Below are 24,649 nucleotides of genomic sequence, written 5' to 3'. Positions count from 1 at the left end.
TAGAGCCCACCTTCCTTGTGGAATGGGCTTTTACAGATTTTGGATGCGGCAATCCAGCCGCAGAATGAGCCTGCTGAATCGTGTTACAGATCCAGCGAGCAATAGTTTGCTTTGAAGCAGGAGCACCCAGCTTGTTGGATGCATACAGGATAAACAGCGAGTCAGTTTTCCTGACTCCAGCCGTTCTGGCTACATAAATCTTCAAAGCCCTGACTACATCTAGTAACTTGGAATCCTCCAAGTCACGAGTAGCCGCAGGCACCACAATAGGTTGGTTCAAATTAAAAGATGACACCACCTTCGGCAGAAATTGCGGACGAGTCCGTAATTCTGCCCTGTCCATATGGAAAACCAGATAAAGGCTTTTACATGACAAAGCCGCCAATTCTGACACACGCCTAGCCGAAGCTAAGGCCAATAGCATGACAACTTTCCACGTGAGATACTTTACCTCCACGGTCTTAAGTGGCTCAAACCAGTGAGATTTCAGGAAACTCAACACCACGTTAAGATCCCAAGGTACCACTGGTGGCACAAAAGGGGGCTGAATATGCAGCACTCCCTTTACAAACGTCTGAACCTCAGGAAGAGAAGCCAGGTCCTTTTGAAAGAAAATGGATAGGGCCGAAATCTGGACCTTTTTGGACCCTAATTTTAAGCCCATAGTCACTCCCGACTGCAGGAAGTGAAGGAACCGGCCCAGCTGGAATTCCTCTGTAGGGGCCTTCCTGGCCTCACACCAAGCAACATATTTTCGCCATATACGGTGATAATGTTTTGCTGTCACGTCCTTCCTAGCCTTTATCAGCGTAGGAATAACTTCATCCGGAATGCCTTTTTCCGCTAGGATCCGGCGTTCAACCGCCATGCCGTCAAACGCAGCTGCGTTAAGTCTTGGAACAGACAGGGCCCCTGTTGCAACAGATCCTGTCTGAGAGGCAGAGGCCATGGGTCCTCTGTGAGCATTTCTTGCAGTTCCGGGTACCAAGTCCTTCTTGGCCAATACGGAACAATGAGTATTGTTCTCACTCCTCTTTTTCTTACGATTCTCAGCACCTTGGGTATGAGAGGAAGAGGAGGAAACACATAGACCGACTGGAACACCCACGGTGTTACTAGTGCGTCCACAGCTATCGCCTGAGGGTCTCTTGACCTGGCGCAATACTTTTGTAGCTTTTTGTTGAGGCGGGACGCCATCATGTCCACCTGTGGCAGTTCCCATCGATTTGTAATCTGTGTGAAGACTTCTTGATGAAGTCCCCACTCTCCCGGGTGGAGGTCGTGCCTGCTGAGGAAGTCTGCTTCCCAGTTGTCCACTCCCGGAATGAACACTGCTGACAGTGCTTGCATGTGATTCTCCGCCCAACGAAGAATCCTGGTGGCTTCTGCCATCGCCACCCTGCTTCTTGTGCCGCCCTGGCGGTTTACATGAGCCACTGCGGTGATGTTGTCTGATTGAATCAGCACCGGTTGGTTGCGAAGAAGAGGCTCCGCTTGACGTAGGGCGTTGTATATAGCCCTTAGTTCCAGGATATTGATGTGCAGACAAGCCTCCTGACTTGACCACAGCCCTTGGAAGTTTCTTCCCTGAGTGACTGCCCCCCACCCTCGGAGGCTTGCATCCGTGGTCACCAGGACCCAGTCCTGTATGCCGAACCTGCGACCTTCGAGAAGGTGAGCACTCTGCAGCCACCACAGAAGAGACACCCTGGCCTTGGGGGATAGGGTGATCCGCCGATGCATCTGAAGATGCGATCCGGACCACTTGTCCAACAGATCCCACTGAAAGTTCCTCGCATGGAACCTGCCGAAGGGAATGGCTTCGTATGACGCCACCATCTTTCCCAGGACTCGCGTGCATTGATGCACCGACACCTGTTTTGGTTTTAAGAGGTCTCTAACCAGAGTCACGAGCTCCTGGGCCTTCTCCTCCGGGAGAAACACCTTCTTCTGGTCTGTGTCCAGAATCATGCCCAGGAAGGGCAGTCTCGTCGTAGGAATCAGCTGCAACTTTGGAATATTCAGAATCCAGCCGTGCTGTTGTAACACCTCCCGAGAATGTGCTACGCTGATCGGCAACTGCTCTCTGGACCTCGCCCTTATGAGGAGATCGTCCAAGTATGGGATAATTGTGACTCCTTGCTTTCGCAGGAGCACCATCATTTCCGCCATTACCTTGGAAAAATATTCTCGGTGCCGTGGACAGACCAAACGGCAACGTCTGGAATTGGTAATGACAGTCCTGTACCACAAATCTGAGGTACTCCTGATGAGGTGGATAAATGGGGACATGCAGGTAAGCATCCTTTATGTCCAGAGACACCATAAAATCCCCCTCTTCCAGGATTGCGATGACCGCTCTCAGCGATTCCATCTTGAACGTGAACCTTTTCAGGTAAATGTTCAGGGATTTTAAATTCAATATGGGTCTGACCGAACCGTCCGGTTTCGGAACCACAAACATTGTGGAATAGTAACCCCATCCCTGTTGAGGGAGGGGAACCTGTACCACCACCTGCTGGAGATATAATTTGTGAATTGCCGCTAACACTACTTCCCTTTCTATGGGGGAAGCTGGCAGGGCCGATTTGAGGTAACGGTGAGGGGGCATCACTTCGAATTCCAGCTTGTATCCCTGAGACACAATCTATATAGCCCAGGGATCCACCTGTGAGCGAACCCACTGGTGGCTGAAATTTCGGAGACGCGCCCCCACCGCTCCTGGCTCCACCTGTGGAGCCCCAGCGTCATGCGGTGGATTTTGTGGAAGCCGGGGAGGACTTCTGTTCCTGGGAACTAGCTGTATTGTGCAGCTTCTTTCCTCTACCCCTGCCTCTGGCAAGAAAAGACGCACCTCGGACTTTCTTGCCTCTGTGCGATTGAAAGGACTGCATTTGGTAATACGGTGCTTTCTAAGGTTGTGAGGGAATATATGGCAAAAAATTTGACTTCCCAGCCTTAGCTGTGCAAACTAGGTCCGAGAGACCGTCCCCAAACAATTCCTCACCCTTATAAGGTAAAACCTCCATGTGCTTTTTTGAGTCGGCATCACCTGTCCATTGCCGAGTACACAGGACCCTTCTGGCAGAAATTGACATTGCATTTATTCTAGAGCCCAGTAGGCAAATGTCTCTCTGGGCATCCCTCATATATAGGACAGCGTCTTTTATATGCCCCAGGGTCAGTAATATAGTATCCTTGTCCAAGGTATCAAGTTCTTCAGACAGAGTATCTGTCCATGCTGCTACAGCACTACACATCCAGGCCAACGCAATTGCCGGCCTCAGTAGGGTACCTGAATGTGTATAAACGGACTTCAGGATACCTTCCTGCTTCCTATCCGCACGATCTTTTAGGGAGGCCGTATCCTGTGACGGCAGGGCCATCTTCTTAGATAAGCGTGTGTTAGGGTCTCCTGCCCTGTGCTGCCACGTCGTCATGGCAACCGGGAGACAAGTTCTAGCGGAGTAACCTGAGCGCAGCTGATACTCCGGTTCGGGTCTTTTGCTGTGCAGTGGTTACAGGCTTTGTGCACGGCAGGGGATCCGGTGCTGGTTTTTGTGCTCACAGTCTGTGAGGTCTGAGTGGGGCGTGGACAGCACCTGCTATATAAACCCTCTTCTCAGGTTAAGCAGATGCTGCTGAATCTTTGTTGGTTAGTCAGTTCCTGAAAGTTAGCCAGTACTGTGTAGCTTTGTATTTGTTTGTTGCTTACTGAAAATAGGCCTTGGGATTTGGTACTACACTCTGCCAATCCAGACCTAGCAGTAAGACTGGAGTCAGTCGTTTAACTTGCTGGGGTTCTTTTGCTACTCTGTGAACTTAGCAAGTTTGCGGCTGTATTCTCAGACTTGCCTGCCAAAATCCTTTCTCACTGTGCAAGGTGTTCAGGTGTCAGTTTAGTGGCAGTAAGCTGAACCAGTGCACTGCAAGTGAGGACTAGGATTGTGGAGACTCTCCTTGTGTCTATTATTCCATCTCTGACCAAGGAGTTTACTGCCACACCCGTTGATAACCCTTTAGGGTTTTGCTGTTGCCCTTAGCAACGGCATTTCGGGTTTTCTACGTATTAAAACACAACATCTCGCTTCTTTCCATCTGAGCATTCCTAATACTAGGGAGACACCCAGTTTCTTAGCCTCTGGGCTTCTCTGTTCACTTTGTGTTGATTTTGTTACCCTATCACCTTCTGTGTACGTAATGTCATATTCCCCAGTCTGTCTGTGAGTTCATTTGTTTTGCATCCCTCTCCATTCAGACACCAGTACATTCCTGCAGGCACTGGTGTGCATAACATATTCAGCAGCCCAATACTCCTGTTGAAATTTTGTGGGAATATGGAGCATACCCCTCAAAATACTTTGCAACAGGTGGTCGATCTGGTGCAGGTCTTGACTCGACAATTTAATGATTTGTCCATTAAAATGCACACCTCCCAGGCCGCTGGCGGAGCTCCCGCAGCAGCAGCACCTTCAGGGGTTAAGGAGCCGAAAGTAAATCTCCCGGATCGTTTTTCTGGAGATCGCTCGCAGTTCTTTTGTTTCAAGGAGAGCTGCAAGCTATATTTCCAGCTTAGGTCTCAGTCTTCTGGGTCGGAGATTCAGCGGGTGGGCATAGTGATTTCCTTGCTACAAGGAGACCCACAGGTCTGGGCATATGGGTTGCAGCCTGACTGTCCGTCGCTTAAAAGTGTTGATGCTTTTTTTACGGCACTGGGCATGTTGTATGATGACCCTGACAAGACGGCCTCAGCCGAGGCTCAGATTTCGATCCTTAAGCAAGGGCGAAGGCCAGTTGAGGTTTACTGTACGGAGTTTCGGAGGTTGGCCCATGATACCCAGTGGAATGACCCAGCCCTGAGACACCAGTACCAAAGAGGTCTTTCTAACCAGATAAAAGACCAACTGGTACAATATCCCTTGCCTGATAGCTTGAATCAGCTCATGCAGTTATCCATCCGGGTGGATAGACGGCTGAGAGAGCGTAGGCTTGAAAGGGAGACCGAGGTTTCCTTCTTTCCCAAGGGAACCTCAGACTCTGAGGAATTTTCCGAGGAGCCTATGCAGATTGGGGCTACCCGCCTCTCCTCGCGTGAGAAGACGCGGAGGAGACAGCAGGGGTTGTGTTTGTACTGTGGGAATAAAGGTCATGTGGTAGTATCATGCCCAGAAAAGCCGGAAAACTTCAGGGCCTGAGGGTGATGGGAAATATCCTGTCAGGCCAGAAGTCAGAATTTCCCAAGAAGACTTTTATCATTCCGGTGACCTTGAAGATCCTCGGTCAAACTGTCAAGACTGAGGCCTTTGTGGACAGTGGGGCCGACGGGGTTTTTATGGACCGCCAATTCGCCCTGAAACACTCTGTTCCCTTAGTACCCTTGGCATCGGAAATTGAGATCTGTGGGTTAAACGGGGAACCATTATCCCAGGGTAAAATTACCTCTTGCACTAGCCAGATTTCTTTGTTTATTGGAGCCACACACTCTGAAAAATTGTCCTTTTATGTGACTGTCTGTACTTTTGCCCCATTGGTGTTGGGGTTACCCTGGTTAAGGGCCCACAATCCTCAATTTGACTGGGTCTCTGGGGAGATTCTTAGTTGGGGTACTGATTGTTTCAGGAGTTGCTTGAGCCTTCCAGTCAGGCTTTCGCAGCTAAGTTTGCCAGGATTGCCAGGATGTTATGCAGATTTTGCGGACGTGTTCTCCAAAAAAGTTGCAGAGGTACTACCTCCCCATCGCCCCTATGACTGTGCCATTGATTTGTTGCCGAATGCTAAGCTTCCCAAGAGCAGGTTGTACTCCCTGTCACGTCCTGAGACTCAGGCTATGGCAGAGTACATTCAGGAGAACTTGGCTAAGGGATTTATCAGACCTTCACAGTCTCCAGTTGGGTCGGGGTTCTTCTACGTGGGTAAAAAGGACGGTTCGTTGCGACCCTGCATCGACTTCAGGGAATTGAACCGTATCACGATTAAAAACTCATACCCACTGCCTCTCATTTCGGTCTTGTTTGACCAGCTTCGTACTGCCACCATTTTTTCTAAGATTGACCTACGCGGTGCGTACAATCTAATCCGAATAAGAGAGGGGGATGAATGGAAGACTGCCTTTAATACCCACTCAGGGCATTATGAATATTTGGGGATGCCTTTTGGGCTCTGTAATGCCCCGGCAGTCTTCCAGGATTTCATGAACGATGTGCTCAGGGAATATTTGGATAGATTCTTAGTTGTATACTTAGATGACATCCTAATCTTCTCCCATTCCCTGGAAGAACATCGGAAGCATGTACGCTTAGTCCTCCAGAAACTCAGAGACCACCGGCTTGGGGCGAAGCTGGAGAAGTGCGAATTTGAAGTTCAGCAAATCGCATTTCTAGGATATATTATCTCCCCAGAAGGTTTCCAAATGGAGGGTTCCAAGGTACAGGCAGTCCTGGATTGGGTGCAGCCCACTAGTTTGAAGGCGCTTCAGCATTTCCTGGGCTTTGCAAATTTTTATAGACGATTTATCGCTGGATTTTCGTCTATAGTGGCGCCCTTGGTGGCACTCACTAAGAAAGGGGCGGATGTTGCTCACTGGTCTTGTGAGGCTAAAGCGGCTTTTGCCCGTCTCAAAAGGGCATTTGTCTCGGCCAAGGTGCTGCGACATCCAGATCCAGAGCGTCCTTTTGTGGTGGAGGTGGATGCCTCTGAGATGGGTATTGGGGCAGTGCTCTCTCAGATGGGAGTGTCTGATAATCGCCTTCATCCCTGTGCTTACTTTTCCCGTAAATTTTCACCTGCCGAGATGAATTATGACGTGGGTAACCGGAAATTGTTGGCTATTAAGGATGCACTCGAGGAGTGGAGACACTGGCTTGAGGGGGCTAAGTTTGTGGTCTCAATTCTCACCGACCATAAGAATTTGGCATATTTAGAGTCAGCGAAGCGTCCCAATGCCAGGCAGGCACGATGGGCTTTGTTTTTTGCTCGCTTTAATTTTTTGATAACATATCGCCCTGGGTCAAAAAACATCAAGGCTGATGCGCTCTCGCAGAGTTTTGCTCCAATCTAGGAGACCACCGAGGAGCCATTGCCCATTGTGTCCCCATCATGTATTAAAGTGGGCATTACCCAGGACCTCTTATCATTAGTCCTTAGAGCACAGGAGCAGGCTCCTCCAGACCTTCCGGTAGGTCTTTTGTTTGTGCCTCCTAGGTTAAGACAGCGAGTGTTCCTGGAATTCCATGCCAAGAAGTCGGCAGGTCACCCGGGTATTGCCAGAACTCGGGAGTTGCTATCTAGGGCGGTGTGGTGGCCCTCGGTGGCTAAGGATGTGGATCAGTGGGTTCGGGCATGTGACATCTGTGCCCGAAATAAGACTCCTAGAGGGGTTCCTGTTGGCCCATTACATACACTCTCTATTCCATCTAAGCCATGGACCCACATTTCAATGGATTTTGTGGTGGACTTGCCCAAATCCTCGGGGATGACAGCCATCTGGGTTGTCGTTGACAGGTTTTCGAAGATGGCGCACTTCGTTCCACTGGTTGGGCTGCCATCGGCCAGACGCCTGTCTGAATTATTTATGCTGCATGTTGTGCGCCTCCACGGGTTGCCACTTGATGTGGTCTCTGACCGCGGATCCCAGTTTGTGGCCAAATTCTGGAGGGCATTTTGTTCCGATCTCCAGATTTCTGTCAGCTTGTCGTCAGGCTACCATCCGCAGTCTAATGGGCAGACTGAAAGGGTGAATCAGTCCTTGGAGCAGTTCCTCAGGTGTTATGTCTCCAAGTGTCAGACTGACTGGGTTGCTCATCTGTCCATGGCGGAGTTTGCCTATAACAACGCGGCTCACTCTGCTACAGGGATCTCTCCCTTCCTTTGTGTGTATGGGCATCATCCTAAGGCCAATTCTTTTGACCCCCTGGACTCCACGCCTGGTGGTTCCTCTGTGGTTTCGGTCCTTAGGGGTATTTGGAGGAAAGTGAAGAAAGCACTTGTGTCTTTGTCATTAGTGACCAAAAGGGTTTTTGATAAGCGGAAAAGACCCTGCAGCTTCAAATTAGGAGACTTCGTCTGGTTGTCTACCAAGAATTTGAAGTTGAGACAGCCATCTCATAAGTTAGGCCCCCGGTTCATCGGCCCTTATAAGATCACTAGGGTTATCAATCCGGTGGCATTTCAGTTAGATCTGCCCCGTTCTTTGGGTATCAATAAAACATTTCATTGTTCCCTTTTAAAACGGGCGATTAGTAATCCTTCTTCCAGTGGAAGACCTTCTCCTCTTCTGATACGTGACCAGAGGGAGTTTGTTGTTGAAAGGATTCTTGACTCCAAGATGGTTCGGGGTCGGCTGTCATTTTTGGTGCACTGGAAGGGGTATGGCCCGGAGGAGCGGTCGTGGGTGCGCAGTTGTGATCTTCATGCCCCCAGACTGATACGCTCTTTCTTCTCGCAGTTCCCCGATAAACCCGGTGGTAGGGGTTCTTTGACCCCTCGTCAGAGGGGGGGTACTGTTAGGGTCTCCTGCCCTGTGCTGCCACGTCGTCATGGCAACCGGGAGACAAGTGCTAGCGGAGTAACCTGAGCGCAGCTGATACTCCGGTTCGGGTCTTTTGCTGTGCAGTGGTTACAGGCTTTGTGCACGGCAGGGGATCCGGTGCTGGTTTTTGTGCTCACAGTCTGTGAGGTCTGAGTGGGGCGTGGACAGCACCTGCTATATAAACCCTCTTCTCAGGTTTAGCAGATGCTGCTGAATCTTTGTTGGTTAGTCAGTTCCTGAAAGTTAGCCAGTACTGTGTAGCTTTGTATTTGTTTGTTGCTTACTGCAAATAGGCCTTGGGATTTGGTACTACACTCTGTCAATCCAGACCTAGCAGTAAGACTGGAGTCAGTCGTTTAACTTGCTGGGGTTCTTTTGCTACTCTGTGAACTTAGCAAGTTTGCGGCTGTATTCTCAGACTTGCCTGCCAAAATCCTTTCTCACTGTGCAAGGTGTTCAGGTGTCAGTTTAGTGGCAGTAAGCTGAACCAGTGCACTGCAAGTGAGGACTAGGATTGTGGAGACTCTCCTTGTGTCTATTATTCCATCTCTGACCAAGGAGTTTACTGCCACACCCGTTGGTAACCCTTTAGGGTTTTGCTGTTGCCCTTAGCAACGGCATTTCGGGTTCTCTACGTATTAAAACACAACATCTCGCTTCTTTCCATCTGAGCATTCCTAATACTAGGGAGACACCCAGTTTCTTAGCCTCTGGGCTTCTCTGTTCACTTTGTGTTGATTTTGTTACCCTATCACCTTCTGTGTACGTAATGTCATATTCCCCAGTCTGTCTGTGAGTTCATTTGTTTTGCATCCCTCTCCGTTCAGACACCAGTACATTCCTGCAGGCACTGGTGTGCATAACAGCGTGTCAAAGCTTTGTCTAACCTAGGGGAGGATTGCCAGCGTAACCTGTCCGTTGGCGGGAAAGGATACGCCATAAGTAACCGTTTGGAAATCTGCACTTTCCTATCAGGAGAATCCCAAGCTTTTTCACATAACTCATTTAACTCATGTGAAGGGGGAAAAGTCACTTCTTGCCTTTTTTCCCCAAACATATAAACCCTCTTGTCAGGGACCGGGTTTACCTCTGAAATGTGCAATACATCCTTCATTGCTATAATCATGTAGCGGATGGCTTTAGCCATTTTAGGCTGCAACTTTGCATCATCGCCATCGACACTGGAGTCAGAATCCGTGTCGATATCTGTGTCAACAATCTGGGATAGTGGGCGCTTCTGAGACCCGGACGACCTCTGCGCTGTAGGATCAGGCATGGGTTGAGACCCTGACTGTCCCAAGGCTTCAGCTTTATCCAACCATTTATGCAAGGAGTTTATATTATCATTTAACACCTTCCACATATCCATTCAATCAGGTGTCGGCGCCGTCGGTGGCGACCCCACATTCATCTGCACCTGCTCTGCTTCCACATAGCCTTCCTCGTCAAACATGTCGACACAATCGTACCAACACACCACACACACAGGGGATGCTCTATTTGAGGACAGAACCCCCACAAGGCCTTTTGGAGAGACAGAGAGAGAGTATGCCAGCACACACCCCAGCGCTATATAACCCAGGAATTACACAGTAACTTAGTGTTTACCCAGTAGCTGCTGTATTAGTGATTTTGCGCTAAATTTATGTGCCCCCCCCCCTCTCTTTCTACCCTCTTTCAACCGTGATTCTGCAGGGGAGAGCCTGGGGAGCTTCCTCTCAGCGGAGCTGTGGAGAGAAAATGGCGCTGGTGAGTGCTGAGGAAGAAGCCCCGCCCCCTCAGGGCGGGCTTCTGTCCCGCGATTTTGTGTAAAATAATGGCGGGGGCTCATGCATATATACAGTGCCCAGCTGTATATATGCTCTATTATGCCAGGAGGTACTCAATTGCTGCCCAGGGCGCCCCCCCCCCCCCCCCTGCACCCTACAGTGACCGGAGTGTGCGGGTTTAATGTGGGAGCAATGGCGCACAGCTGCAGTGCTGTGCGCTACCTCATATGAAGACAGGAGTCTTCTGCCGCCGATTTTGAAGTCTTCTTGCTTCTCTCGCCGGCTTCTGTCTTCTGGCTCTGCGAGGGGGACGGCGGCGCGGCTCCGGGATCGGACAACCAAGGGTGAGTTCCTGTGTTCGATCCCTCTGGAGCTAATGGTGTCCAGTAGCCTAAGAAGCACTACCTATCCGCAGATAGTAGGTTTGCTTCTCTCCCCTCAGTCCCACGTAGCAGAGAGTCTGTTGCCAGCAGATCTCTCTGAAAAGAAAAAATCCTAACAAAATACTTTCTTATTAGCAAGCTCAGGAGAGCTCACTAAAGTGCACCCAGCTCTGACCGGGCACAGATTCTAACTGAGGTCTGGAGGAGGGACATAGAGGGAGGAGCCAGTGCACACCAGTAGTCCTAATTCTTTCTTAGAGTGCCCTGTCTCCTGCGGAGCCCGTCTATTCCCCATGGTCCTTACGGAGTCCCCAGCATCCACTAGGACGTTAGAGAAATATATATATATATATATATATATATATATAAATTATAAAGTATTTAAAGTATATATATATTTGAATAGAAATGTCAGCACTCCATTGCTAAATAAGCCTTACTTGCCCTGGTGCCATCCCGGGTCTGCAGATCCCCAATAAAGCCAATGTTTGAAGGGCAGCACTCACAGGACTTCATATAAATGAATAAGTGACTGACCGAGTCTGTTCACATTTGTTCAACGTTTCGGTGTTCACCACCTTTATCAAGAACTCCATAACAAAAATGTATAAACAAACTTTATATACACCACAATACACCGGTTTCCCGAGCTCACCGGTCCACCTCCTCCGGCCGCCGCGTGGTGACCTCATCAGGCTGCGCCGGTTTCCCTGGCAACCGGCGGCATCCCACGACGCACACACGTGTCAAGCGTGCTGGCGTCATTGGCGCTGGACCCTGCGCAGCCCGTCTCAGTACAGTTTGCACATGTAATTTTTTATATGGATGTAAGTCCTGTGAAAGTTAACAGTGATTCTAAAATGACTAAGTGTCATTGTGTCAGTGCATGTGGCACTGGGATTGTGCAATATGTTCGTTGAAGTCTCTATCAAGCACTTTACTAGCAGTATTATGTGCAATGTGATATACTGATTGGTTACAGAACTGTACAGCACTTTATATGTGAAAAGAATTCATGCAGCAGCACACCTGGGTTTGTAGTTGTACTGGTTGAGACTGTAAAATGACATTATTTATGCTGGATATTTGAATTTTATCATTACAATTTGATGGATGCTTATGTATCGTCCAAATACCTACGAGAGTACATATGCTTATCTGAATATACAGACAACCACACATTATATTGTGGCTATTTATACCAGTCATTGGGGCCTATTTTATAGTTAAGTGAAGCAATAATAGAATAATCATCTCCTTGGGATAATGGCCTCGGTTATTACTAAGGATAGCAATAATCCAACAGATGGGAGTGGTTTCAATCTGCAACTCCCTGTAGGTGAGATATTAAGCTTCAGTGACTCTGAAGCTGAGAGCCTATATTTTAAAGATACGTTCAGTGAGATGGCTGGAGGTTATTCAGCAGATGAACTATTTCAAACATATTTAAAACTGAAAAAGAAGGAAATAGATTATTTTCTCCACAGGGTGACCCTCACTGATTATCATAAAGAATGCAAAATACCAAGTGGGTTCAGAGTAAAGAATGTCCCGACCATAGGGAGAAACAATGTTGACTTTTTCAGAAGGTGGGTTGCAGTATGCAAGAAATGTTCCTTATAGAGGAGTCGGCAAGGGAAATGAATGTTATTAAAGGCAAAATCACATTTGAGGAAATCAATAAAAGTACCTTAACTAATGACACACTATGTAACTGGATGGAGAAACTTGGCACACAGGTGGAGGAATACAGAAGGAACCTGATTAAGTATAAGAAGGAAAAACTATCCAGAGTTAATCTTGACTACCAAGAGCAACAAGTGTATTCGTGGGTAACGGAGAGGAACAAGGATGGTGGCTACAAACGGTCATATAGTAGAGCCCGTACTTATAATGAAAACTTAGAGGCCTCCAGTGGCCCAAACACCTCGGCTAGTGATTCTGATTCTGTGACCCACAATCTATCACAGAAGCCCCCTTTAGGGGTGACGACATGCGGCCAAAAACACGGAGATGACGGACGAGGCGCGGTGGCCAAAGGGAGAGGCAGAGGAAGAAAAACTCACAGATGAACAACACTATTGTAAATCTATCAAGCAGGACTATTAATGAGGTTGAACGGAATGTTTTAAATAGGAGCCCGTCCTTTGTGCCCACCAACTCTTTTAACAGTTTTGAGTGGAAAAAAGAAATGTGGTGCTTTCAAAGGAGTTTGAAACTGAAAGAATTTTTTCCTTCAGCAACACTTTCAGATCCATCAGAACAGGTCTGCCCAGTACGCAAAAGATCTTCGTTCGAACCTCAATCACATAACCCTTCAATAAAAAGTTTTACTAGGTTGTTGGACCATGAAGTAATGGTTCATCAAAAGGCACCAGGTCAAATACATCAGAATCTAACTAATGAAGAATTCAAAGCAATGCAGGCATTAAGCAAAGATCAGTCCATAGTGATTCGCCCTGCCAATAAAGGTGGGGCGTTAGTTATACAGGACCTCACAATGTACAAGAATGAGTTTTACTGCCAACTTGGTGATATAGATGTCTATCAAAAATTGAGTAAGGATCCCACTGTGGTGTTAAAACGTGATCTGGATGCTACGTTAGACCAAGCAGTGCAAAATATGTGTGTTACTACACAAAAGAAGCAGAACATACAAACTGACAAACCCATGGTGCCTGTCCTATATACATTGCCTGAATAGCACAAGTCCCTGCTGATGCCCCCAGGTTGCCCCATCATTACTGCAAGATTCTCATTATATAGTCCGATTTCAAAATATCATGACTTTTTCCTTCAGCGACTAATTGCTAAAAAAAACGTAATTTCTACATGATTCTAACATGTTCCTCAAGAAAATCTTTGGTTTGGAACACCTGCCACAAAACTTATTATTATGCACTATAGATGTTGTGTCTTTGTACACAAGTATACCCCAATGGGAGGGGTTTGACAGTGTCAGGCTCTTTATTGAAAGATCGGTGGATTATAAGGGTCCTAAGGTGGAGTTCATCGAGTTGTTGGAGAAGACGCTAGTAGACAATTATTTTTTATATGTTGACCATTTTTTTGTGCAGAAGAGGGGCTGCACAATGGGGTCACATCAGGTCCCTTTGTTTGCAAATATATTTATGTTTCAGGTCGAGAGGGAGGTGTTTTCTGATAATCCTGACTTCTGGTCCCATACACGCTTGTTCTGCCACTATATAGATGACATCTATATAGCTCCGGGCACTGATAACCCAATAGCAACCCTAAATGGCTGTCTAGCTTAACTACTGGAGTGGATGAGCGCCAGTTGGCTGCGACTGAACCCGGATAAAACAGAGGTCCTTATGATACGACCGCAACATCAAAGGACAAGACTGCAGCATAGCCAACCAACTGGACTTACACTCGGGGATTCAGAATTACAGACCAGTGATCGTGTGCGGGATCTTGGCGTTGTCCTGGATGGTGGCTTGACACTTAAACATCAGATATCAGCCACAATCAAATCCTCATTCTTTCACCTGAGGAACATAGCCAGAATCAAGCACTTAATTCCCTCAGATGATATGCCAAAAGTCATACATGCATTTGTATCATCTCGTTTAGACTACTGTAATGCCCTCTACCTTGGTCTACCAGCAAAAGAATTGCAGCGCTTACAGCTGGTGCAAAACACAGCTGCCAGGCTATTAACCAACCAGCCCCGTTCTAGCCACATAACACCCATCCTCTACTCCCTTCACTGGCTGCCTGTACGATGGCGAATCATCTTCAAGATTGGCTTACTGAGTTTCAAAGCATTACATGACCAAGGCCCAAGGTACCTGAAACAGCTTCTGACCCCATACTGCCCCACTCGATTACTGCGATCTGTAGATGAAGGACTTTTAGCAGTACCTAGAATCTACCGTAATTCATCTGGGGGTCGAGCTTTTAGTCATGCGGCTCCGACTCTATGGAACTCACTTCCCCGCACAGTGCGAGAGGCTCCAACTATAGAATCCTTCAAAAGTAGACTCAAGACTTTTCTGTTTACTCAAGCATTTCCATAATGTCCCTTTTAGTATCTTCATGCTTCTGTATTTTATGAAAATGTACTTCATTATTTTCTGTACTATATTATGCTATGTATCTGTTAAGCGCCTTGGGTCCTATTGGAGAAAGAGCGCTATATAAATAAAATTATTATTATTATTATTATTATCTTTGTGGTATGGTCTGGGACAGTGGAACAATTTGAAACAGCAATGAATGCCATTAATTTGATGCACCAGTCGATCAAATTTACATATATCCACAATGTGGAAGAGATCAGTTTCTTGGAAATAGAATGGGAGCAAATTTCAAACTCAAGTTTACCAAAAACCCACATATTCTAACACTATTCTACATATGCACAGTCATCATCCAGTTTTCCTGAAAAAGGGACTTCCATATTCTCAATTTCTCCAGATTCGCAGGATTTCCTGTGATGATCATTGTGCTGCAGCGGAAATTGATTTTATGTGTGAGAAGTTCTTGGAAAGAGGATATTCCCTCAAAGATCTTGAGTGTGCCAAGAAAAAAGTAATGGATTGTCCTAGAGCACAGCTCACAACTAATAGGATCAAAGAAAACACCAAAACCATTTCATTTATCACCAGTTTCAATACCTCTAGTAATTTTGTTAGCATAACTACTAAGAAATAATGGCCCATTGTGAACGCGGATCAACAAATTCCATCTTTATTGGGGTCTAAAACCATGATGTGTTACAAGAGGGGCAAGAATTTGAAAGACTGGTTGGTGCATAATGACATTAGCGGCAGAACACCTACAAGTGAACAACAAAACTTTTTTAGAATGAAACCGGGTTCCTACCGGTGTACTGGCTGCACAACGTGTAGCTACCTGGAAACTGGGAACTATGTCATGCATCCACATTCAGGCAAGAAGATGCCCATTTGTCATAGGTTATCATGCGTGAGTAAATACGTGGTGTATTACATAAAATGCCCGTGCAGTCTCCTGTATGTCAGAAAGACGGTGTACACATTCTTCGAACACATGACCCAGCATCGTTTTGCGATTAGGAAATCTTTACAGGGGCAGAAAATTGATCAAACAGTGGCTCGCCACTTTACAGAGAAGAAACATTCTTTGGCAACACTCTCCTATAAGATTATCGATTATGTTCCAGCAAGGAAATGAGGCGGTGACCGCAAGAAGAAATTACTTCAAATTGAGTTCTTCTGGATACATACATTGAACACCCTGTCTCCCTTGGGACTTAATAAAACCATATCTCTATCATGCTTTTTACAATAAGGTGGTGATGGTCTTCTTTCTGCATAGTAATAATGTTGGTCTCGTTTGGATTGGGACACACTATGTAATTTATATTTACTCTATATTAGTCTCTTCTTCCACCTGTACTGCCGTTTCATTGGTGACAGTATCATGTTTGCCTTTATTTGGTTCCAGTAAGTACAATGGTACATTTATGGTAACTCTTTAAAATTGCTCACATATTACTTCTCCATCTATTTTTATTATTTAGATATATCTTTGATTCTTGTTTTAATTTTCCACCCTTCACTTTTTACTTTATTATTGTTTACTTTTGCACATATGATTCATTTCACTTTAGCTCATTTGGTAATTCGTGGGTGAGCAATGGTTGTGGGATCTGTCTTTTGTTTTTTGTTTTTATTTTCAGCTTTAATTCTGACTTTTGTGTATCCAACAAGTACGGATTATTCTTTTTTATCATGCACAGCAGTATTGTTATAGTGCATCATGCATGCTTTTTGATTGATATACATTTTTGTATGGATGTACAACACGGCTTTGTGTTCATGTTTGGTTGCCTAGCAACATTGTCCCTGCACTGTGCTGATGCTTCCATCTGTGAAGCCGGGTGGGAGATGGGCTGCATAGGGTCCGGCACCGATGACGTCATCACACTTGACGCGCATGTGCGTCGTGGGATGCCGCTGGTTGCCAGGGTAAGTGGTGCAGCCTGATGAGGTCACCACATGGAGGCGGGCGGAGGCAGACAACTGGTGTATTGTGGTGTACATAAGGTATGTTTATACATTATTGTTATGGAGTTCTTGATAAAGGTGGTAAACACCGAAACGTTGAACGCATGTGAACAGACTCGGTCAGTCATTTATTCATCTATATGAAGTCCTGTGAGTGCAGCCCTTCAAACATTGGTTTTATATATATATATATATATATATATATATAAGAATGGAGGGCGCAAATGAGTAAAAAAGCACAATTACATTTATTATAAAAACATGCTCACATACATCTCAGTTTTAGTAGATGAACTCGGTTCTCCATATGGCAACGACCGAGCCTCCGGAAATGTCCTCTGCACACGGCTCGTGCTGCTGGCCGCAAAAGCTCCTGTTATTTCCCTGGGACCGGACACATCAAAGACCATCTGTCTCTCGCTCCACAGGCCACGCGTGCGCCCTCCATTCTTCTTCTATTACATGTGCATGGAAACCAGTGGTTCTGGTTTTATAGCGGAGGAGGCAGCATCATACATCAAGAAACGGGACAAGGATATCTAAATATTGGACTAATACCCTAAAGTGAAGTGGGTTTGAATGCGCAGCTTTTTTGATACTTGATATATATATATATATATATATATATTTATATTGCCCTAAGACTCTTGAAGCTATGAAACGTAAAGCATTATTGATACCTCTAGATCAATTAATACTTAAATCTAGAAAAGGTAAAAATACAGAAAAGGCTCTTATATGGCCGAATTCTTATACTCATTTAAGTCCACAGATATCTAAAACAGCCAAGAGATTTTGGCCACTGATACAAACAGATAAAGATCTTAATCTGACTAATTCCAAATTAATGCCTTGCTACCGGAGAGGTAAGAATTTAAAAAGTTTTTGTGGTACAAACTGATATAACTGGGATGGGGACGGAGAAGGCCACCACATTCTTGGGAACTCCAAGGAATGGTTGCTTCTGCTGCCCAAATTGTACAACATGTGGTTTTATGCAGACTGGAGCCGTGTTCAATCATCCATTTTCGGGTAAGAAGTTTTACATAAGACATCATTTGACATATTCATGCCCCTGTTCACTTTTATACGTGGGAAAAACGGAGCGTCAGTTCAAGGAAAGAATGCCGCGCCATAGATCCGCTAATAAAGCTGCCATCCTGAAGGGTACAAGTGGCCAGCCCCTGGCCCGTCATTTTGCACAGGCAAAACTTAACATCACGGCTATTAAATATAGGATGATTGACCACATTCCTGTTCTGCGTAGAGCTGGTGATAGAATAAAGCTTCTATTACAGAGAGAAACCGAGTGGATTAAAAGGTTGGGCACTCTTGCCCCGAGGGGGTTAAATGAGTCATTAGGCTTATCTTGTTATCTGTAAGTTATAGAGTATCCATGCCGGTTGGTTAGATGTCATTATGAGATTATATGTGATGACTACTACTGTATATTGCATTGGTTTAGTGTTCTATAATGCCTCTTGGTTATTTGTTGTAGGTGAAGGTTTTGTAGTGTTTCAATTTGTTGTTTGGGTTAATTGTATGTACAGCTGCGGCTGCACGTCAGTGCCTTGCACCCTGTTGATTGACAGGGAAGCGTGGCCGGACGTTGTACCCGCGGCTACACTGAAGCTATTTATGTGGTGAGTTTGTTTTGTGTTTATTATGTATGCTAACAATCTTGCTAAAAGTGCTTCCAGGCACTGAAACGTTGATGACATGATGTTGCAAGTGTAACTTTATTTCTGAGTCCGGAGTGCCGCCGATACGTGTTTATATATATATATATATATATATGTATATACAGAAATGATCCAGGAATTTGCTGCGATGCACTCCCACAGGGCCTCGCAACCCGCCCATGCAACAAACTTACGTACAGGCGGCACTCTGGAGACTGTAATATCCATGTAAACAAAGATGTGATTTAATACATGGTCAATGTTTTATGGTATGGGGACCCCTTCATCAGGACACACACAAGTGAATAGTGACAAAGTGACAAAATAAATACTTGACTCAGCGGTTAAAATACCACCCATCGGGATCCAGGCTGTCTCAATACTGACGCCGGGATCCCAACCGTGGTACTATACCACCGTCGCAATACCAGCAAAGTAGGTGATTCCACCTCTGTGGGTGTCCACGACACCTATACAGGGAGAATAAACCTGTGGCGAGCAAAGCTCGCCATGAGCCTGCAAAAGGATTCGTTGTGTTCTCCCCCTTGCATTCTGGCGCATAGGATGCCGATATCGGTATACTGACTTTCGGCATCCCATGCGCCGGCATCCCATGCCGATCCCAACTCAACACCACCTCCAGCCGTCTCCGTCACCCCGCCAGCCGGTTTCCGGACTTTGCACTTCAGATCCGGCTCCCAGTAACATGACTCGAAGCAGCATCACACGGACTCATCAGCGGGGCGTCGGGACTGTTGCCGTGGTCATCACTGTAAACAATACAGACATAATACATAATAATAGTGCACAGAAGACATTCTACTATAAAGCATGATGTAAAACATTAATATATGCAAAGTGGACAAAAAAAAATATTTTAAACATAGCTCACACATGGACAGTGTAAGTGAGGGTTTACAACAAACGGAATGTGATCCATATCAGATGAGAAAAATGTAAATAAAAAATACTATAAAAATACTCTAACAAATACTTGCAACCATAGCTCAACTGCATTGTGCCCGGACTCCCTATAACCTTCTATAAATGAAGATTGCTAATGAAGTCTATTATTATATAAAACATGTTGAACTTTGTGCCCGGACTCCCTACAACCTTCTATAAATGGAGCCCGCTAATGAAGTCCATTAAAAACATGTTGAACTTTATAAATACATTATGTTTTAAATTGTACTGTTGGAGGATTAGACGAACCTCTGAAAAGGATCATAAGACAGGGCCGAAACTAGGGTTTCTGTCACCCGGGGCAAGGCAGTCATTTGGCGCCCCCCCCCCCCCCCCTCCCAATATACAGAAATACATCCTCCCGTACATCAATACACAGTACGGTACATATATACACAGCCCCTGAATATACACATACCACCCAAATAAATATATATATACATGCACCTGTATATACACTTACCCCAATACACTATGATTTAATACATCCCTCCTATACTGTATATACCAATTAAGTACCCACCCTGGGTACTCCAGCATACACACACACACACACACACACACACACACACAACACACGGTTACGCTGCACTGCTTCAGTACACACACACACTGGGTTGCACTGCACTTCTCCAGCACACACACAGGGTTACACTGAACTGCTCCAACACACATACACACAGGGTTACACTGCACTGCTCTAACACACACAAACAGGGTTACACTGAACTGCTGCAACACACATACACACAGGGTTACACTGCACTGCTCTAACACACATAAACAGGGTTACACTGAACTGCTGCAACACACATACACACAGGGTTACACTGCACTGCTCTAACACACACAAACAGGGTTACACTGAACTGCTGCAAAACATACACACAGGGTTACACTGAACTGCTCCAACACACATACACACAGGGTTACACTGCACTGCTCCAGCACACATACACACAGGGTTACACTGCACTGCTCTAACACACACAAACAGGGTTACACTGAACTGCTGCAACACACATACACACAGGGTTACACTGCACTGCTCTAACACACACAAACAGGGTTACACTGAACTGCTGCAACACATACACACAGGGTTACACTGAACTGCTCCAACACACATACACACAGGGTTACACTGCACTGCTCCAGCACACATACACACAGGGTTACACTGCACTGCTCTAACACACACAAACAGGGTTACACTGAACTGCTGCAACACATACACACAGGGTTACACTGCACTGCTCTAACACACACAAACAGGGTTACACTGAACTGCTGCAACACACATACACACAGGGTTACACTGCACTGCTCTAACACACACAAACAGGGTTACACTGAACTGCTGCAAAACATACACACAGGGTTACACTGAACTGCTCCAACACACATACACACAGGGTTACACTGCACTGCTCCAGCACACATACACACAGGGTTACACTGCACTGCTCTAACACACACAAACAGGGTTACACTGAACTGCTGCAACACACATACACACAGGGTTACACTGCACTGCTCTAACACACACAAACAGGGTTACACTGAACTGCTGCAACACATACACACAGGGTTACACTGAACTGCTCCAACACACATATACACAGGGTTACACTGCACTGCTCTAACACACAAACAGGGTTACACTGAACTGCTGCAACACACATACACACAGGGTTACACTGCACTGCTCTAACACACACAAACAGGGTTACACTGAACTGCTCCAACACACATACACACAGGGTTACACTGCACTGCTCCAGCACACATACACACAGGGTTACACTGCACCGCTCCAACACACATACACACAGGGTTGCACTGCACTGCTCCAACATACACACACAGGGTTACACTGCACTGCTCCAGTTCACTCACAGGGTTACACTGCACTGCTCCATCAGACACACACTGGGTAACACTGAACTGCGCCAGCACATGCATGCACACGCACACAGGGTTACACTGCACTGCTCCAACACTCATACACACAGGGTGACACTGCACTGCTCCAACACACATACACAAAGGGTTACACTGCACTGCTTCAACACACACACACACGCACACAGGGTTACACTGCACTGCTCCAACACACACACACACACACACACACACACACACACACACACACACACACTCACTCAGGGTTACACTGCCCTGCTCACACACACTAGGTTAAAGTACAACACTGCACACACACATATTATACATATATAGCTGTCCGCCTCTCCCTACCTTTACACACATCTAGTGATGATCAGTCAGGGCCCCCGTCCTCTCCGTTTCTGAAGATGGCCGTCACACACACACACCGCTGGCAGATGATTATGTGAGTGTGAAGTGGCGCCTCTGTGTTTCCGGAAGCAGACTCTAACGGAGCATCCTGGCGCAGCGGAGCGGGGAGGCGCGACTTCAGCCCTGCGCCGTCCTACACTGCATGTTTCCGCTTACCGCCGGCGCTGGCGCCCTCTCTCATTCCGCGCCCAGGTCGCGTGCCCCCCTAGCCCCCCCCCTAGTTTCGGCCCTGCATAAGAGAACTATATTAGAGGATTATAGGTACTGTACTAATTTCAATCTCAGGGGAATCACCCCAAATCTCCTTGCATTGAAAAAATGTATATGAGGGATGTATATTAATACATCACACACAATTAAATTCCAAGTTAATAATATGACAGTATCAACATTTTTCATTGCAGTTAGATAAACATGAATCTCATAGAAAATGATTTAGCCCTATGTCTCATTGAGTCCTTTGGGACTCAGCATATAACTGCAGCAGCCTTTTGGCCAAGTCACCCCTTCTGAGTGAAAATGGAACCTGATCTATTATCCTATAACGTAAAGATGCTAAATTGTGTTTCATTACTGTTCGCTTGTACCAGAATTAATAGCCGTCCGAATGGCGGACCGGTGTTGGGTAATACGAACCTTGAAAGAACATTCTGTTTTGCCCACATGATGTTGTCCACAAGGACAAGACAATAAATAGACCACAAATTTGGAATTACAATTAAACTGGAACCTTGATAAAGATTTTTTTCCCCATGTAGAGGTGTATAAATGAGTCTCCAGGAATAAGAAAGTTGCAAGTTGTGTAACTACACTTATAATACCCCTTCCTTTGTTTTAAGAAATGTTGAGCCCCCATAGGCTGTCTAGATATGTCAGATTTTACTGCCATATCCCTAATGTTGGCACTCCTGGAAAAACTGGGCATGAGCTTCGTGTTCTTAATCTTCCTAAGATCCGGATCGGAATTGGTGAATGGATTAAAGATTTTTGACACACCTGCTAGTAAAACTACTTAATGTATTGTACTGATTAACCCACGGTAAAGTATTAACCATGGTTTTTTTGTCCCTCGGTTGTAGCAACATATGTCATTTAAAGCCTTGTCACAAGCCTGTTGTAACATTAATAGAGGATAACCCCTATCAAAGATTTTTTGAATCATTGCTTTAAAGTTTTAGATCCCTAGTACATGGATCACTGTTGATACGACAAACCCGAAACATTTGTGAGTAGGGAAAACCACAAATGGTTAATCTTGGATGAAAGCTACCATACCTGTGCATAGTATTAAGGGGGTAATTCAGAGTTGATCATAGATGTGCTAAATTTAGCACATCTACGATCATGTACTCTGACATGCGAGGGAACACCCAGCACAGGGCTAGTCCGCCCCGCATGTCAGGCCCTACCTCACCCTCCCCCCAACACACACACACAGGCACAAAAGCATTGCATGGCGACAATGCTTTTGTACCTGACAAGAAGCTCCCTGGCAGCGCAGCTCCTGTGCACTGGCAGGGAGCTACCCACCGCATTCCGGGTCGCAGCGGCTGCATGTGATGTCATGCAGCCACCACGGCCCACCCCCCAAAGGTCCGTTGGCACACCCCCTCCTGTCATGTGACCGCCTCTGCCTGTCAATCAGGCAAAGGCGATCACAGCTAGTGAGATGCTGATAGCATCTCACTGTGCTCCGGGGGTGCGCACGCACAGTGCGGCCGCTGCGTGTGCGCACTCCACAAAGTAATTCAGACTGCGATCGCTGCCACGATCTAGTCTGAATTGCTCCCTAAGATCTGTACTCTTGGTATACAAAGATGGACAGATGTGGCCCTCATTGATGGAAATATGTACGTCAAGAAAATAATTTCGTGTAGGTCCATGACCATGAAAAGTTTGACTGGACTGTTGGATTTGTTATGTACTCAATGATCTCACTCAGTAACTGTTGAGGCCCTGACCAAAGCAACAGTAAGTTGTCAATGTATCTCAAATAGAGAAACATATGTTGTAAGATTTCTGGTACACTCAAAAATAAATCTTTTTCCACCTCCCACATGAAGGTATTTGCGAAGGACGGGCCATGTATGACCCTATCGTGCAACCAGTTAGTTTCTTGTAAAAACGATTATCATACAAAAAATAGTTATCAGTGAGAATGACATGGTACAATGGATGATTAGAGATTAGCAATCTGACTGCCTGCAGCCGCTTTCTATGGGGGATACAGGTGTACAGGCTTCATACATCTATCGTGGCTATAACCAAATCAAGGGGAACAGTGTCAGTGTTGGCTAATTTTCTTAGTAATGAAGAGGTGTCGTGTGTGTGTGTGTGTGTGTGTGTGTGTGTGTGTGTGTGAGTGTGTGTGTGTGTGTGTGTGTGTGTGTGTGTGTGTGTCTTTTGAATACATGGCTATAGGAAGGAGTCCAAGTAATAGCTATCGGTTCACACAGAGAACCCTGGCAGATATGATTGGTCTGCCAGGGGGGTTCTGCAGATTCTTATGGATCTTCAAAATCGTATAAAAAAAAAGTAGCATTACTAGATGCAATTTGAATGGGTTGAAGTTAAAATGCCAGCTGTCAGGATCCCGGCATTCATTGTACCGACGCCAAAATTCTAACAGCTGAAAATACCGAAAGATGGAATCCTGGTGCACCACGGCTATTCCCACTCGTGGGTGTCCATGACAAGCCAGCAGCGTGGCAAGTGCAGCGAACCCTCAAGGAGACTGTTAGTGATCACTCCGCTGCCGGCATTCTGGCGGATGGGATGCCGCTGTCGGGATATTGACAGCCGACATCCCGTCTACCGGTAAATCGTATGTATTCCATTTCAATAGTGCTTTGTAGACCACTGAGGAATTAATGCCTTCAGCTAGGGCATTTGATAAGAGGTCGTCTAGCCCAATATCTATAATCCACTAATATAGTTCTCTTACGATCCTTTTCAGAGGTAGATCTAATCCTCCAACAGTACAATT

The 24,649-nt window shown here is 46.1% G+C and overlaps 1 protein-coding gene across 2 annotated transcripts in view; it reads right to left on the bottom strand.

The window, feature by feature from the left end:
* Positions 1-24,649, bottom strand: part of SMIM24 (small integral membrane protein 24) — a 283,770-nt gene that overhangs the window by 88,549 nt on the left and 170,572 nt on the right. The gene's annotated exons all lie outside the window — the stretch shown is intronic.

This window comes from Pseudophryne corroboree, chromosome 1, assembly GCF_028390025.1.
Source record: "Pseudophryne corroboree isolate aPseCor3 chromosome 1, aPseCor3.hap2, whole genome shotgun sequence".
In the NCBI taxonomy this organism is placed as follows: Eukaryota; Metazoa; Chordata; class Amphibia; order Anura; family Myobatrachidae; genus Pseudophryne; species Pseudophryne corroboree.
Note: the sequence above shows the minus strand (reverse complement) of the source record. Positions and strands in the feature narration are given on the sequence as shown.